Source organism: Schistocerca gregaria, chromosome 2, assembly GCF_023897955.1.
Source record: "Schistocerca gregaria isolate iqSchGreg1 chromosome 2, iqSchGreg1.2, whole genome shotgun sequence".
Lineage (NCBI taxonomy): Eukaryota > Metazoa > Arthropoda > Insecta > Orthoptera > Acrididae > Schistocerca > Schistocerca gregaria.
Genome location: NC_064921.1, coordinates 260,614,038 through 260,628,586, shown reverse-complemented (window position 1 = coordinate 260,628,586; position 14,549 = coordinate 260,614,038).

Genomic DNA, 14,549 nt, shown 5'->3' with positions numbered 1-14,549 from the left:
TTTCCAACATTTCGACGGAATCCAAACTGATCCTCCCCGAGGTCCGCATCTACCAGTTTTTCCATTCGTCTGTAAAGAATTCGCGTTAGTATTTTGCAGCTGTGACTTATTAAACTGATAGTTCGGTAATTTTCACATCTGTCAGCACCTGCTTTCTTTGGGATTGGAATTATTATATTCTTCTTGAAGTCTGAGGGTATTTCGCCTGTCTCATACATCTTGCTCACCAGCTGGTAGAGTTTTGTCATGACTGGCTCTCCCAAGGCCGTCAGTAGTTCTAATGGAATGTTGTCTACTCCGGGGGCCTTGTTTCGACTCAAGTCTTTCAGTGCTCTGTCAAACTCTTCACGCAGTATCGTATCACCCATTTCGTCTTCATCTACATCCTCTTCCATTTCCATAATATTGTCCTCAAGTACATCACCCTTGTATAAACCTTCTATATACTCCTTCCACCTTTCTGCCTTCCCTTCTTTGCTTAGAACTGGGTTGCCATCTGAGCTCTTGATATTCATACACGTGGTTCTCTTCTCTCCAAAGGTCTCTTTAATTTTCCTGTATGCAGTATCTATCTTACCCCTAGTGAGATAAGCTTCTACATCCTTACATTTGTCCTCTAGCCATCCCTGTTTAGCCATTTTGCACTTCCTGTCGATCTCATTTTTGAGACGTTTGTATTCCTTTTTGCCTGCTTCATTTACTGCATTTTTATATTTTCTCCTTTCATCAATTAAATTCAATATTTCTTCTGTTACCCAAGGATTTCTAGCAGCCCTCGTCTTTTTACCTACTTTATCCTCTGCTGCCTTCACTACTTCATCCCTCAGAGCTACCCATTCTTCTTCTACTGTATTTCTTTCCCCTATTCCTGTCAATTGTTCCCTTATGCTCCCCTTAGACTCTGGACAACCTCTGGTTCTTTCAGTTTATCCAGGTCCCATCTCCTTAATTTCCCACATTTTTGCAGTTTCTTCAGTTTTAATCTACAGGTCATAACCAATAGATTGTGGTCAGAGTCCACATCTGCCCCTCGAGATGTCTTACAACTTAAAACCTGGTTCCTAAATCTCTGTCTTACCATTATATAATCTATCTGATACCTTTTAGTATCTCCAGGGTTCTTCCACGTATACAACCTTCTTTCATGATTCTTAAACCAAGTGTTACCTATGACTAAGTTGTGCTCTGTACAAAATTCTACTAGGCGGCTTCCTCTTTCATTTCTTAGCCCCAATCCATATTCACCTACTATGTTTCCTTCTCTCCGTTTTCCTACACTCGAATTCCAGTCACCCATTACTATTAAATTTTCGTCTCCCTTCACTATCTGCATAATTTCTTTTATTTCATCGTACATTTCTTCAATTTCTTCGTCATCTGCAGAGCTAGTTGTCATATAAACTTGTACTACTGTAGTAGGTGTGGGCTTCGTAACTATCTTGGCCACAATAATGCGTTCACTATGCTGTTTGTAGTAGCTTACCCGCATTCCTATTTTCCTATTCATTATTAAACCTACTCCTGCATTACCCCTATTTGATTTTGTGTTTATAACCCTGTAATCACCTGACCAGAAGTCTTGTTCCTCCTGCCACCGAACTTCACTAATTCCCACTATATCTAACTTTAACCTATCCATTTCCCTTTTTAAATTTTCTAATCTACCTGCCCGATTAAGGGATCTGACATTCCACGCTCCGATCCGTAGAACGCCAGTTTTCTTTCTCGTGATAACGACATCCTCCTGAGTAGTCCCCGCCCGGAGATCCGAATGGGGGACTATTTTACCTCCGGAATATTTTACCCAAGAGGATGCCATCATCATTTAATCATACTGTAAAGCTGCATGTCCTCGGGAAAAATTACGGCTGTAGTTTCCCCTTGCTTTCAGCCGTTCGCAGTACCAGCACAGTAACGCCGTTTTGGTTAATGTTGGAAGGCCAGATCAGTCAATCATCCAGACTGTTGCCCCCGCAACTACTGAAAAGGCTGCTGCCCCTCTTCAGGAACCACACGTTTGTCTGGCCTCTAAACAGATACCCCTCCGTTGTGATTGCACCTACGGTACGGCCATCTGTATCGCTGAGGCACGCAAGCCTCCCCACCAACGGCAAGGTCCATGGTTCATGGGGGGGGGGGGGGGGGGGGGGAACAACGATTAAAACTGCAGAAAATGCTGGAAATAGCTTATGGTGGTCTCCAGGGCTCATTCCTTCAAGTGATCCTAAGATCGCTCCCTAGACTGAATTACCAACCAAAAACTATCATGTGTTCCAAGATACACTGTCCTCTGAGTACAACACTGTCCCATGTATCAAATAATCCGTCAGTGAGAGGGAAAATACCTGCAAAATTCAAACAGATAACTTGCATCGTGATTTTAGAATCCACAGACAGCAATATAGACTTCTGCATTCCACTTCTCGAACGATTCTCCCATCTCAAACGTAATTTATTTTAAGATAAGGTAGCTCTGTTTTTCATCGCTCTGTGAACCGCATTAACTATGTTATGATCACGTTCTTATTTACTTGGTTGTGTGTTGTGCACAGAGGTCGAAAAAGGTGGACCAGCAAATCATGTATCAAGAAAACTGTGCAAGGTCTCCTAAAAACCACACTGTCAGCACTCTGGGTATCAGATAACTGTTGTTAACAAAACTCGCAGATTCCGTCTGGATCTACCTCACCTTGCACATCAGAGCACTGAGTTACACTACCGTTTGTGAAAAGCGAAACTCTCAGAAGCAATGGTCTGCAACAAGCCACGATAAGAAGACGTGCAGAGTAGTGGAACCATAATAAGTGATTCAAATGTTAGAGAGATGGCGTGCACGTAGACCCAACGGTGACCACTTTTGCGTGACCGGACAGGTCAGTGTTACCCAACGCTCAGCCTGTGCGGACCCGTCATGCGTAGTGGAAACGTGTAACCAAGCCTCACCAATGTCACAGGGTGGAATATTGGCATGTTAGTGCGTACGAACAGGGCAGAATGTTTGGTCCGCGGGAACGGGTCTATCGTTTCGCGACATTGCGGCTCGTATAGGACACCCTGCTTCAACATTGAGACATACACTATCTGATCAAAAGTGTCCAGACACCTGACTGAAAATGACTTACAAGTTCGTGGCGCCCTCCATCGGTAATGTTGGAATTCAATATGGTGCTGGCCCACCCTTAGCCTTGACGACTCCTTCCACTCTCTCAGGCATACGTTCAAATCAGGTGCTGGAAAGTTTCTTGGGGAATGGCAGCCCTTTCTTGAGTGCTGCACTGAGGAGAGACCTGGCATGAAGTCGGCGTTCCTAAACATGCCAAGGGTGTTCTATACGATTCAGGTCAGGACTCTGTGCAGGCCAGTCCATTACAGGGATGTTATTGTCGTGTAACCACTCCGCCACAGGCCGCGCATTATGAACAGGTGCTCGATCGTGTTGAGAGATGCAATCGCCACCCTCGAGTAGCTCTTCAACAGTGGGAAGCGAGAAGGTGCTTAAAACATCAATGTAGGCCTGTGCTGTGATAGTGCTACGCAAAACAACAAGGGGTGCAAGCCCCCTCCATGCAAATCACGACCACACCATAACACCACCGCTTTCGAACTTTACTGTTGGCACTACACACGCTGGCAGATGACGTTCATCAGGCATTCGTCATACCCACACCCAGCGATCAGATCGCCACATTGTATACCGTGATTCGTCACTCCACACAACGTTTTTCAACTGTTCAATCGTCCAATGTTTACGCTCCTTACACCAAGCGAGGCGTCGTTTGTCATTTACCGGCGTGATGTGTGGCTAATGAGCAGCTGCTCGACCATGAAATCCAAGTTTTCTCACCTCCCACTCAACTGTCGTAGTACTTGCAGTGGATCCGGATGCAATTTGGAATTCCTGTGTGATGGTCTGGATAGATGTGTGCCTGTTACACATTACAACCCTCTTCAACTGTCGGCGGTCTATGTCAGTCAACAGACGAGATCAGCCTGTACGCTTTTGTGCTGTACCTGTCCCTTCACGTTTCCACTTCACTATCACATCTGAAACAGTGGACGTAGGGATGTTAAGGAATGTGGAAATCTCGCGTACAGAAAAATGACTGGAAGTTCAAATTGCAACAGGATAATGCATCAAACCACAGTTACCCCTACCAAGGTAAGAAAATCGAAGGACGATACCTCACTTGGGCTACATCCACTAACCTAAGTCATCCGACCACCACCTCTTCCTAGGAACTGGTGCCAAGTTTGAATTTTGGTGGTAAAGAAAGGTCACTTGGGCTCTCCCTACTAATCTAAGAAAATGGCAGGCAAGAAAGGGCATTTGGACGAACCTAAGTCACTCAACCGCCACCTCTTCCTAGGGATTTGTGAGAAAAGGACTCAGCCTGCACTGGGCTGCTGGAGAGAGGAAGGAGTGTATTTTGTTTATTTTGGAACAATTTATTTAGGGATGGAGTATATTTATCACAGTGATACAGAACACACGCTCTGACATGCCACACAGCATACAGACTTGCAAACGACTCCTAAACAACTAATGTATAATGCTCTACAGATGCACTTGCTAATTGTAAACTGTCAAAATAACGTATTGCACAGCCTACACACATGCAAACCACTTGTAAATCATGCAGTACATTTACGCCCAGAGAGCCAAACAGTTCGTATATTATCAAAATAATAATCCAACTAAAAGACTCTGCAAACATGCTTGCTAATCATCAACTCTTTATCCGAAGGTATAGACTTGAAATTATTTCTCTACAAACCTGAAATTATAGCTCGGTGGGGCGTGCTGTACACCACTGATTATCTAGAAACTTGTCATGTCTGCGAAGACGTTTACTCCGCAACTCGAAACAAATAGAGGAAACTGATATTTCCACTCTCGTATACCGATGTCGGTGATGTAGTAGATTCCAAATCATCCCTATAATTTACAAGGTTAACTAAAGTGTTTCTCACATCTAGAGAACTGCCAAACGTGTCTTCCACACACTAGATGGACAATCCACAATCGATCTTCTCCCAAGTAAATAAAGGCGCGATATGTGGAGAAGAAGTCATCCGAACAAATTACATGGGTGGGAATAACGATCCAGCACAAACGCACCTCCATATTCAATCTTCTCAAATTTCCACGCAAATACTAAAGCTGTCCAACACATATTAAGTATTAGCTCGCTATTTGGTCGTCTAGATGACAACACGTTTAATTCATTTACATTTCTATACTCCAACAGGCATCTCCTGTCTGATAGCTCCTACTGTTAATGGGAAATGTGAATCACCCGAGGACAGCTCACTTGCGCTACAGGCCGAGAACACACAGATAGAATGTTTATCCTAAGAAATCGGTCACATATATATATTTTATCCCTGTACTTACGACTAAATGTTACGATCACGGTCTCAGTTGAACGACATTTAACAATGAATGAAGTATCGGAAATACACTCTCTTGACGGCTGTGGTTCTTGAAATACAAATATCAGTACCATACTTATGACTAGACATACTCTTCCCATGCTGTCACAGTACTCCACGTCAAACCCATACCTTCCTTACAACTGGACATAGTCATTTCCATTACACATGTCAGAACACAAACACATACTTTATAAGCCTGATGTTCCAATGCGAACATGTCACACACCCCTCACTACTACGTATAATACTCTGTCAATAACCGATCTCTGGCGATACGAAATAATACTAAGAGAAAATCAACCATGGGTGGACATGTCTCATAAATTTTTCTTGCAAGTGATACCACCGTGTCCTAGAAAGAGAGACGTAATCCAGCTGCGGCTAGCGGCTGTGATGGTGGGTGCGCCCCTGGAGCATCTGCGCTTCCACCTGGTCGCGTCAGCGACGGTGCCTAGATGAACACTTATTTCGACAGGAATTTCTCAGGTGTCAAGTATGAAAGGGATATCGTCGCCTCATGCTTGAGGGAGCCTGTGTGTCGTTTGACAGCTGACGGCTGCGTCACTTCACGGGGCTGCCTGTAGCCTCCTGTGCGGTCTACTGGACAGGGGGTGGTGGAGGGTGCTTGTGTGTGTTGACTGCGTTTCTGTTGGATTATTTTGTGAGCAGGTCTGTCGGCTGTCTATGCACTATTTGGACAGTTTACGAGTTGATTTCGTGTCTGCACATCTGTGTACTGCATTATTTAGGATGAGTCTGCATGTCTGTACTGAACGTATTTGAGTAAGTTAGGATTTGTTTGCGTGTCTGCAGAGCGTTATTTAGGGGTAGTTTACAGGTCTGCAGACTGTGTATGTGACCCCCAAGCATGTGTTTTGTATCAGTGTAACAAATACACTCCTGGAAATTGAAATAAGAACATCGTTAATTCATTGTCCCAGGAAGGGGAAACTTTATTGACACATTCCTGGGGTCAGATACATCACATGATCACACTGACAGAACCACAGACACATAGGCACAGGCAAGAGACCATGCACAATGTCGACACTAGTACAGTGTATATCCACCTTTCGCAGCAATGCAGGCTGCTATTCTCCCATGGAGACGATCGTAGAGATGCTGGATGTAGTCCTGTGGAACGGCTTGCCATGCCATTTCCACCTGGCGCCTCGGTTGGACCAGCGTTCGTGCTGGACGTGCAGACCGCGTGAGAAGACGCTTCATCCAGTCCCAAACATGCTCAATGGGGGTAGAACCGGAGGTCTTGCTGGCCAGGGTAGTTGACTTACACCTTCTAGAGCACGTTGGGTGGCACGGGATACATGCGGACGTGCATTGTCCTGTTGGAACAGCAAGTTCTCTTGCCGGTCTAGGAATGGTAGAACGATGGGTTCGATGACGGTTTGGATGTACCGTGCACTATTCAGTGTCCCCTCGACGATCACCAGAGGTGTACGGCCAGTGTAGGAGATCGCTTCCACACCATGATGCCGGGTGTTGGCCCTGTGTGCCTCGGTCGTATGCAGTCCTGATTGTGGCGCTCACCTGCACGGGGCCAAACACGCATACGACCATCATTGGCACCAAGGCAGAAGCGACTCTCATCGCTGAAGACGACACGTCTCCATTCGTCCCTCCATTCACGCCTGTCGCGACACCACTGGAGGCGGGCTGCACGATGTTGGGGCATGAGCGGAAGACGGCCTAACGGTGTGCGGGACCGTATCCCAGCTTCATGGAGACGGTTGCGAATGGTCCTCGCCGATACCCCAGGAGCAACAGTGTCCCTAATTTGCTGGGAAGTGGCGGTGCGGTCCCCTACGGCACTGCGTAGGATCCTACGGTCTTGGCGTGCATCCGTGCGTCGCTGCGGTCCGGTCCCAGGTCGACGGGCACGTGCACCTTCCGCCGACCACTGGCGACAACATCGATGTACTGTGGAGACCTCACGCCCCACGTGTTGAGCAATTCGGCGGTACGTCCACCCGGCCTCCCGCATGCCCACTATACGCCCTCGCTCAAAGTCTGTCGACTGCACATGCGGTTCACGTCCACGCTGTTGCGGCATGCTACCAGTGTTAAAGACTGCGATGGAGCTCCGTATGCCACGGCAAACTGGCTGACACTGACGGCGGCGGTGCACAAATGCTGCGCAGCTAGCGCCATTCGACGGCCAACACCGCGGTTCCTGGTGTGTCCGATGTGCCCTGCGTGTGATCATTCCTTGTACAGCCCTCTCGCAGTGTCCGGAGCAAGTATGGTGGGTCTGACACACCGGTGTCAATGTGTTCTTTTTTCCATTTCCAGGAGTGTATACTGCACCCGTAAATAAATTGTTCCAAAATAAATAAAGTACACTCCTTCCTTACTCTCTCCGGCAGCCCAGCGCAGGCTGAGTCATTTTCACATCATTTTACCACTCCAGACCACAATCTGAGATTACGTCACAGGAGGGATGACAGCACTCTCTGGTGGCAGTATTGTGTACTAGGTCAGTTTGGATCTAGATCTCGGGGTGGAGACACTGCCTGCAAAATAAAAACTTATGACCAGCACAGGCAGAGTCGTTTTCCTGCCATTTCCCCGCACCATCTTAGATTACATCATGTAACAGACGACTGTGCTCTGGTGGTGGTACTGTGTACTAGATCAGTTGGAGTGCGTACCTCGTGGTGAACACACAGGATGGTGGTGCTGCCTATAGTTGTTAAAATAAAGACTGGTGAATGATTTTTAGAGTTGATGATTAGCAAGCATGTTTGCAGAGTCTTTTAGTTGGATTATTATTTTGACAATATACGAACTGTTTGGCTCTCTGGGCGTAAATGTACTGCATGATTTACAAGTGGTTTGCATGTGTGTAGGCTGTGCAATACGTTATTTTGACAGTTTACAATTAGCAAGTGGATGTGCAGAGCATTATACATGAGTTATTTAGGAGTAGTTTGCAGGTCTGTATGCTGTGTGGCATGTCAGAGCGTGTGTTCTGTATCACTGTGATAAATATACTCCATCCCTAAATAAATTGTTCCAAAATAAACAAAATACACTCCTTCCTCTCTCCAGCAGCCCAGTGCAGGCTGAGTCCTTTTCTCACAAATCCCTAAGAAGAGGTGGCGGTTGGGTGACTTAGGTTATTCCAAATGCCCTTTCTTTCCCGCCTTTTTCTTAGATTAGTAGAGATAGCCCAAGTGACCTTTCTTTACCCCGAAATTTCAAACTTGGCACCAGTTCCTAGGAAGAGGTGGTGGTAGGATGATTTAGGTTAGTGGATGTAGCCCAAGTGAGGTATCTTCCCTCGATTTTCTTACCTTGGTAGAGGTAACTGTGGTTTGATGCCTTATCGTGTTGGTATTTGAACTTCCCGCCATTTTTCTGGAGGAGGGGGGGGGGGGGTTAAGTTAGTGGAGGTAGCCCTATTGACCTATCTTCCTGCCAAAAATCATACTTTCCGCAAAAGCCGCTATCTTGGATGACGTCACAACCGCTATCTTGGATGACGTCATCGGCTCCATCTTGAACGGTGTCATCGCCGCCACCTTGGATAGCAGTACTTTGGCGTAGAATTACCCTTGCCCCAATACTGACGGGTACCACTGCTTCCCTGGCCTGCCCGTTCGCTTCTCATGTCGCCTATTCGAACATGTCTGGGATGTAGTTTGTCGACAACTTGTTCGTTCAGACCCTCCTGCACGACATAGCGAGATGGCGCAGTGGTTAGTAGACTGGACGCGCATTCAGGAGGACGACGGTTCAAACCCGTATCCGGCCATCTTGATTTATGTTTTCTGTGACTTCCCTAAACCGCTCCAGGCAAACGCCGGAATGATACCTTCGAAAGGACATTACCGACTTGCTTCCCAATCCTTCCCTCGTCTGATAGGACCGATGACCTCGCTGTTTGGTCCCCTCCCCCCAACCAATCAACAAAACTCCTGCAGCCACACTTGATGCTTAGTGGACGCGCCTACAAACCAAGTGGCAGGGCAGTCCCCAGCAGCATATTAAGGCTCTCTTTGATTCCATGCCACGACGTCTTTCATATCAGCGCACACTCCGCTGCAGAGTGAAAATCTCATTCTGGAAGTTTCCTTAAAGTAGAACTTTATAGAAATACGAGGATTGGAACTTGAATAGTGGCAATTATTTATTCATAACCGATACAGAAGAGCTACATGTTTGCACCTGTTACTGTCCTTCAAAGAAGTCACCAGCGTTGTGTAGAACCCGTTGCCAACGATGTGGAAGGCGTAGTATACCGTTAGCAAAGCCTTTTCTGTTGATGGTGCGAATGGAGTGGTCTACTGCCTGTCGAATCTCTGGAACAGCTCTGAAGCAAATGCCACGAAGTGGTTCCTTCATCTTCGGAATCAAATCAAAGTCACAAGGAGTATGGTGGATGGTACAGTACTTTACAGTTCCATCGACCGAACAGAGCAGCCAAAGCTTGCGCAGTATGCGCCCGCGCATTGTCGTGCAAAACCATGGGTGGGTTGCGCAGAAAGTTTCGCCGCTTCTTTCGCAAAGCTGGTCACAGATGGTGCTCCAAAAACAAGCAGTAATACTGTGCATTGACGATCTGCCGTGGATGAACATAATGCGTTAGGATAACACAATCACACTCGTGCATGAGAATCTCCATAACGTGGATTTTAATTCCTACTCGTAATTTAGTCAAGTAGAGAATAGAAGCGCCGACTCGAGCACCGGGACCTGTCACTCCCCGCCACATTCCAGTCACTCCCATCCCCCACCTGCCCGCACTGTAGGCAAGCCCACTTTCTCAGGCAGTGCCCCAATCTCCAGTCCCCGCCCCCCTCCTGTAATACCTGTAACCTCCCTCATCCTACTTACTCCCAGAAATGTAAAGCCCGACCCCCTCCTACCACTCCTGAGCTCACCGTTCCTGTCCGCCCTCTGGACGCCCCCACCCCTCCCGGCAATTCCCTTCGTCCACCCCCTACTGCTGAGGACATCATCATATTACTCACCATCGTCCTTCAGAATGTTCATCCTTTTCAGCGCTCCCACACCCTCCAACAGGTATCCCTAGCCGCCCTTTCCGTTTTCCACCTGAAAATGTACGCCACCTACTCCAACAACCAGGCCCATTTCACCTTCTCCCGTCTTCACACCCTGTCATGGCACGACAGCACCGTATCCTTTTCAACAACATCTGCTCCCTTCCCGCCAACAAGAACCTCTTCCTGCACACCCTTGTCACCCACCGTGTGGACGCCTTCCTCCTCAATGAGGCCTTCCTCCAACCCCACCACACCGTCCACACTTCGCCCTACCTCCTTCACTGTTCTGATAATCCCCTCCCGATTGCGCGTGGCGGAGTTGCCATTGGTCACCACCGCCAGATCCCTGTTCGGCTCCAACCTCTCCTTCCTGACCCCACTGAACACCTGATCCTTAGTCTCTTCTCCCCGGCCTTATCGTTACCTGCGCCCTAACGCCCCTATTCCCTTCGACTTCATTTCCCACGTTGATCATACCTTCTCCTCCTACGTGATCGCCAATGACCTCAACATCCACAGTCGTTTCGCCGCCCAGTTACGGCCGTGGAATCGGCTCCTCTCCTCCCTTCAAGGCGACCTCATCCCCATCCCCCAGCACACCCATCCCGAATCCAACTCCACTCTTCATGTTGTCCTTTCCTCCGTCAACCTCCTTGGCCCATTGGTAGCGACCATCTCACTGTCCTCCTTACCGTTTCAGACGCTCGTCGCCCCCACCCCGACCCTCGTAATGACCCTCCCCCTAAGTACATCCATGACTATTCCCGTGCCAACTGGAATGCCTACCGGGATACCCTCTCCACCCAGGTCGATAGCCACCCCTTCACCTACCGCCACCCTGACGATGTAACCCATGCCGCCTCCTTTCTCCAGGAGACCTTGTCTGAGGCCGTGGAGGCCCACGTCCCTACTGTAGCTATCCACCCCCACCGTCCTACCTTACCCCCACAGGCCGTCCTCCTCCTCCGTGAATTCCTCCGTCTCTACCGTGCCTTCCTCCACACATATGACCCGGACACACTAAGACGCCACCGGCAACTCCAGCGACACATTCGTAAATTGCTCACGGCCAAGAAACGCCGGGACTGGCGACAGACATGCACCTGTTTAACTGCTACCCTACCTATCAACTCGTCCAAGTTATGGTCAGCCTTCCATCGCCTTACCAGAACTAAACCCTCCCCCTACTATCCTCTTCTCCATGATGATCACCCCTTCCCTGACACCCTTAGTAAGGCCAATCACTTTTCCTCCTACCTGTCCGATGTCTTTTCCATCCCCGATGATCCCCAGTTCGATTACTCCCTCTTCCCGGATGTCCGCGATCGAACTGACACCTCTGTCCCTCCCCTCGCACCTGGTTTCCAGTACTTGGACAACATTGCACACACAGAACTCGATGCCCCTATCACTACACAGGATCTCACTGCTACACTCCGTACAAAATGCAACACCGCTCCTGGTCACGATCGTGTCACCTACCGTCACCTTCGTAAAGCTCCTGTCTCTTTCCTCTTCACCTTGGCCAGGTTCCACAATGTAGTCCTGTCCACTGGTTACTACCCCGACCTGTGGAAAACCTCCCGTATCCTTAAACCTGGCAAACCGCCATCCGGCGTCTCTTCCTCCCGTTCCATCAGCCCTACCTCAGTCTTCAGCAAGGTCCTGGAATCTATCCTCACCCGACGCATCCACCAGCATCTACGCCAGCACCGCCTCCTTCCCGTTACCCAGTGCTTTCGGCCGTCCTTCTCTTCCGACGACCTTCTCCTTCACCTCACTCATCTCCTTTCTGACCAGCTTAACTCCCGCTATCTTCTTCTCCCTGGACCTCGAACGAGCTTATGACCACGTATGGCATTCCGGTCTCCTCTTCAAGCTACATACCTTCGCCCTTCCCATTAACTACGTCCATCTGATCGGCTCCTTTCTCTCCCATCGTCCTTCCTACGTCACCATCCATAACACAGATTCCTACACCTTTTTTCCCTCCGCCGGTGTGCCCCAAGGCTCCGTCCTCCCCCCTTCTGTACCTTTTGTATACGGCGGACATGCCACCGCTGTCACCCCCCGTCCACCTTCTCCAGTTTGTCGATGACACCGCTTTCATTGCCCTTGCCCCCACCCTGCAGCGCTCCCAACACTCTCCAATCCCATCTTGACCGGTTCACCGTTTGGTGCAACCAGTGGTTGCTCAAGGTCAATCCCTCCAAAACCAGGCGATCATTGTGGGGAAAACCACCCCTTCCGCCTCCTTGATTTTTATCTCACCGTTTATGGCCATCCTATCGCCCTCACTCCCACCCTTAAGTACCTTGGCGTCACCCTCGACTGTCGCCTCTCCTGGACCCCCCATTTCCAGACAATCCAAGCCAAGGCACACTCCCGACTCTGTCTCCTCAAGCTGCTTTCTAGCTGTACGTGGGGTCTGGACCCCTCCACCATCCTCCACATCTATAAATCCCTCATCTGTCCTATCCTTTGCTATGCCCATCCGGCCTGGATCTCCGTCCCCCCTACCTTTTATAAATCCCTTCAAATCCTTGAACGCCATGCTCTCCGTCTCACCTATTGCATACGTCTCCCCTCCTCCACGCGGATCCTGTACGATCTCATTCCTTTCCCCCACCTCCTCCTTTTCCTTGAAAGGATACGGATCCTGTACACCTCCCACAAACTTGACCCTCCTCACTCACTTGTCTCGCCCATCCTCTCCACCTCTGCCCACTGCCGCGCCTGTATTCCCACATCCCACCCGGTCACCATCTCTCTACCCTCCTTACCCTCTCCCAAGGTGGCTTCCGCCAGCTCCCGCTCCCTGACGATGTCCTTCTCCCCTCCATCTACCCCTCCTATCAACTATGATCCTCCCCGCCCCCACTTCCTGTGTCCCTTCCTTTTGGCACCCTCCCTCCCTTCTCCTTCCTTTTCCCCCGTCCCCTTCCGCCACCCCTCTTCCCCCGCCCCCCACCTTCCACCTCTCCCCCTACCACCTCTGCCCATGGCATCTGCCCCCCTCTCCCTCTCCTATTCCCCTTCCTCCTCCTCCTCTCTTGGCAGGTCCCCGAACTCGCACACACTCAGTGAACATTCGCGCGCCGGAGATCATCGTCATCAGTGTCTCGTTTTGTGCCTTCGTTTGTGTCTTGTGGTCTTTCGCCGTCACGCCGCCACTATTTACGTGTGCCGTCGCCGTCATCCATGTTATGTGCGCCGTGTCAACTAGTGTTAGTGACATTTCTCGTGAACGGCTCTATGTCTTTTGTTTTTTAGTGTCTACTTTTTTTTCCCGCCGTTTTGATTGTTTTCTCTGTGCCTCCTAAATGTAAAACTTGTTGTCCAACTCAAGGCTGAAGAGCGGCGTACTCTGCTGCTGATTGCCCGCCTTTGTATAAGGTGATAAAAATGACAATAAAGAAAAAAAACTGATAGCACTTCTCCTAACGGGACTGCAACCATATGAAAGTTGATTTTGTGAAGAAATTGCTTGATGTGGCGTTTGAATATAGGTTTTCATGGATGCACAGTTGCCCTAACAGTTTGAAATCATACATTTTAGTACGAAATGCAGTATTTGCATCTGATTACTGATTCTTAATGTTACATAGTTTTTAGGGTTCAAAAATTGTGTGTAAGTACCTAGTAAATGATTAAACATTCCAAAAATATATATGCAGGCTACATAAAAGTTTTCTGGATATGGTAGGGTGTCATAATGTAAAAAAAAAATTACTGCTGCTGGAGAAAAAACAACGTTACGGTCACGGTTGCAGCGGCCTTCTTCTGGGTCTGGGTCAACCTGTGGCTGTAACGTTGGTTTTTCTCCAGCATCAGTATGTTTTTTTTTACATCATGACGCGGTACTATACTCAGAAAACTTTTATGTCGACTGACTCTGGCCGCGGAAGCCTACACGTTTATATATCCAGGTTGTTGCAATAGAAAAGCAAAAATCGGTATTTTTTATTTCTCAAGAAAAGAATTTTATTTACGTGTAATGGACCTACATTTTCCTTTCTAATTTACGAAATGAAGATACGCTCTTGTTATGGGTTTTCTGCTGGGGCATCGTTATTGGGCTATTGT